The following is a 4,191-nucleotide window of genomic DNA, read 5'->3' as shown; positions in this document are numbered from 1 at the left end:
TCCCCCTCTTCAATAGTAGCTGAGAACTCATGAGGTTTTATTTCATTTCACATTAATGCGAGCTCACTATCCTCATCCACCCACCTCCCTTACTGTGGGTCAATTTAATTACTAATCACAGATACAATTAACCCTGATGGCAACAAGGGTGGGTAATGTCAGTCGCCCTGGCTATTCAGTGGGGAGGTGGTAAAAACCATTTAGTTCAACACTGTGCCTCAGCTCTATTGTACTCAAACATATGTCTGAACCATCCCTGTTTATTTTTTTTTTCAATTGTAAACACATTTTTAAGTTTTTTTTCCCCCTCACAAGATTCTACAAGATACATTTCATCTTTTTGCTGTAAATGGGTCTCTTTTACACAAAGACACAAGAGCTAGGTTCTTACAAACTATTTTTTTTATTTAAAATATGTACAGCTCCTTGAAAACAAACCAAGATGCTCCATTAAAACTTTTAGCTGACTTAAGGGCCACAGAGACCTTCTAACAGAAACACAGATAGTCACAAAGCCCTTTTCAATACATTTTTTTTATTTGCAGCTGCCAAGTTTTATATTGCATGTTTGTCCCTTCATCATCCTCTAACTTAATCCTCTTAGATTTCTTACAAATACTCTTTTTCTTAAGCAGGGGACGATAACTTTTTGTGTGGACCAGACGGTCAATATAATGCTGTAAGCAGCATTTTCCGGTTTGGTCATTTTCTTTAAAACATGGTCAGGGTCTCCACTGAATTGCACAGCATTTATCAAGGTCACTCCTTGCACTAAATGTTCTTGAGTTAAGCACAGAAATTGCATAGCATCACCTATTGCAAAAACAGTGTTTAATAAGCTTTCCAAAGACAGCTCAGCACACAGGCCCTGGAGCTTGCAGTTTATACCCGTTGAAGTCCAAGTTACACAGTCATCATGTTACACGGTTACATGGTGCATCTATGACACAGCCCTCACAATCTTCGAAAAGCTTTCCCTAGGACAGTGATTAAGGACAGCATAAACAGCAATAAGCAATAGTCCACATGACTTTTTTTACACTCACAACATGGCACTGGCTCAGTTAGTTCCATGCCAAGCCTCCTCCTAAACTCCTCATAGCCATCATCCTCGGAGTCCTCTTCAACAATTTGTATTGGCGTTGAGCAAAAACAAGGTGGGCCCAGTTCATCTTCACTGTTTGATGCAACATTGTCCAGGGCCTCCGGGTCCTCTAGAAAGGCATCGTTGAGCTGTCGAGAGATTTTCAGAAAAGAAACAAATGTAAATTCCAATTGCTTGTTTTTAGATTTACACAACCCCGGTTCCTCACCTCATTACACACACACACACCTTCTAACATTATTTCTAAATCGTTCATTTACCTGAGTAACGTCTTTCCTGCTCACCTTGTCCACCAGTGACTCCCCCGAGCTGCGTTCGCCTTCCTCCTCCACAGGGGTGGACAACGAGAGGCCATCACACTCATTGGGGTGTCTCACAAGCAGTTGGGTTTTGGGGTTGGGGATACCCATCAACGGCTGGGCCAAAGGACTCTCCTCGGCCGCTCTATCCTCCTCCTCGGAACTGTTGATGATGTAGCACTTTCTCCGGGGATGGTCAAAGGAAGTGATGAGCTGCCAAAATCTTAACAACGGGTTCCCTATAAAAAGTTCTGATTTAACAACGGGTTCCCTATAAAAAGTTCTGATTTAAGGGATGTGCGACAGCATGTATTTTTTGTACCAATAGGGTTACCATACGTCCATATTTTCCCCAGGAGGTGATTAAGAACCGAAAAGCCTGACATGTCCAGGAAAATACAGATGTATTTTAACCCTACCTAAAGTTCTTTTTTAAAAAGATGGGGCTGAACTAGAAATGAGCTCCGTTTCACATGTGTGGGTGGTGATCACGGACAGTCTCAATTTTTGGGTCTTTTTCTTATATAGGCTCCTATTACCCCTCACCCCCGTCCCGATTTTTCACACTTGCTGTCTGGTCACTCTAGGGTGTGCACATGTGTGGGTCCCAGCTGCTCCCTGCCCCCCCCTCATTAAAGCAGGTGTGCAGGGTTACTGCCCTGGGAACTGCAGGGCACCAGTGGATGTGGGGCTGGCTGCAGATAGGGGCGTGGGGCAGGGCTAGCTGGAGGCAGGGAGTGACACGGGCTGGCTGTGGGCAGGTGATGCAGACGGGCGGGCTGCGGGTGGCTGTGGGCAGGGGGTGGCTGTGGGCAGGGAAGGCGGGGGAGGGGCGCAGACACTCACACGGGGGGGGGGGCTGGGAGCAGCAGGAGGCAGCCGGGGACTCACCAGGCAGCAGCAGCAGGAGCCCCAGGGCCAGAGGTCCAAAGAGCAGGAGCAGCAACAGGGCCAGGAGGCAGCTCACATGGCTCGCGCAGCACAGCGCAGCGCCCCCCGGTGGCCGGGAGGAGGAATTACAGGCTTCCCAGGCAGAGCCCATCAAAGCTTCCCTCGCAGGGAAGCTAGTTAACAAGCGGTTCTATAACCGCTTCTAAATTTAACAACGGGTTCGTGCGAACCGGTGCGAACCGGCTCCAGCTCACCCCTGGTCAAAGGCCCTCGGGGCTAAAACAAAGTTTGAAGTTTTCACAGGGGTGGTGAAGGAGTCCATGTTTCCTCTCAGCATCTCCACAAGTTCTAAAACATGCATTCTTGGGAAGAGATGGATTCTTCTGCCTGGAGCTGGGACTTATGGGGTAGTGGTGCTGTACTCTGATTGGCAGAGGGTGGTGGGAGGAGTTCTTAGAGGAATCACATGACCCTCTTCTGGGTAGTTCATCCAGCCCCAGAACCTGCCCTATTTTGGTCAAATCTGTTCTAGGGGCAGTCCTCTGTGGCTGAAACACATCCCAATTGGTAGAGGGCATTGAGGGAAGTTCTTAGAGGGGTCACACGGACCACTTACGGACAGGTCACCCCACCCCAGAACTCCCCCAGTTGATCAAATATCCTCTTGGGAGTGGGTCCCAGCAGCTGAAACCCCTCCTGATTGGTAGAGGACAGTGGGAGGAGTTCTAAGACGGGTCACATGACCCACTTCTGGACAGGTCACCCCGCCCCAGAATTCCCCATTTGGTCAAATTGCCTTTCAGGGTGGTCCTAAGGGGGCAAAACCTATCCTCATTGGTACAGGGAGGTGGGAGGAGGTCTTAGAGGGGTCACATGACACACCTTGCTTCCAGTTATGTGTCTGGCTTGACCCCAGAAGTAATACCCCCAGGGGCAGGACTTCCTGTGACAGGTGGACAGGGGTCAAGGGACGGAGCTAACTTTTGATTGACATTAGGGCCCTTACACTATTTTGGTGCCATTTCTTGTTTTGTCATTACTGTTTGTTTAAGTAGTGGGAGGGCTGAATGAGGGGGAATGGCAGGATTGGGGTGGGGAGTTTGGCAAAAATAAGGAGAGGGAAGGAAGGGGAAGAGGCACAGCCACACCTCCTCCCCTGCCAAGCTAGTCACTCACTGTCAAGTGTTTTTCCGGAATCACATCAGAGCAGAGTCTCAAGGAGGGATTCAAAGGAGGATCAGGTGTCAGTTGCACAGATTTTCTCAGGGAGTTTTCTCCATACAGAAATGTCAGCATGGGAGAAAATACAAAGGTAAAGAGTTAAAGACATTCCCCTTAATCCAAGTACTTGTAACAGTTCTCTTGAGAAAGAGCAGGAGGGAGGTGTGGTGCCAGCCAGACATTGTTCTGTGCTATATGCCCCTTGCCTTGTGCCTGTTCCTTGAATTGTCTGTGTCCTGTGAATTAAGTAAACTTGTTTCCAAGGGGCCTCCTCTTGCTGACAGCACTGATGGGCATGGTGTGTGCAGGACATGCTGCTACTGCAAGAGAGGGTCATGGCCTACTCAGGAAGCCCTAAACTCTGCCTCTACCACTAAGAATCATGGTCTAGGCAGGAAACTCCAAGGCCAGGATGAAATTAACATTAAGCACTTACTGGTACAGAGTCTGGATCCAGGGCCCCAGAAGGGGCGGGGCCTTGGGTGGCAGGGGTGGGGCTGGAGGTCAGCCTCCCCCAGACAGCCCATCTGCACTGCCTGGCCTGTGCCGCCCGGGGCTCCTGTGGTGATTTAAATTTTAAATTGCCAGCCCCGGGGCAGATGCCCCTTCCCCCCACCCCCATGTTGGTGGCCTGGGGGGGTAGGGGGAAAGGGGCAATGATGTTAAAGCGCTGCC

This window comes from Mauremys mutica, chromosome 1, assembly GCF_020497125.1.
Source record: "Mauremys mutica isolate MM-2020 ecotype Southern chromosome 1, ASM2049712v1, whole genome shotgun sequence".
Taxonomy (NCBI): domain Eukaryota; kingdom Metazoa; phylum Chordata; order Testudines; family Geoemydidae; genus Mauremys; species Mauremys mutica.
The sequence above is the reverse complement of the archived record's forward strand: the minus strand, read 5'-3'. Positions refer to the sequence as shown.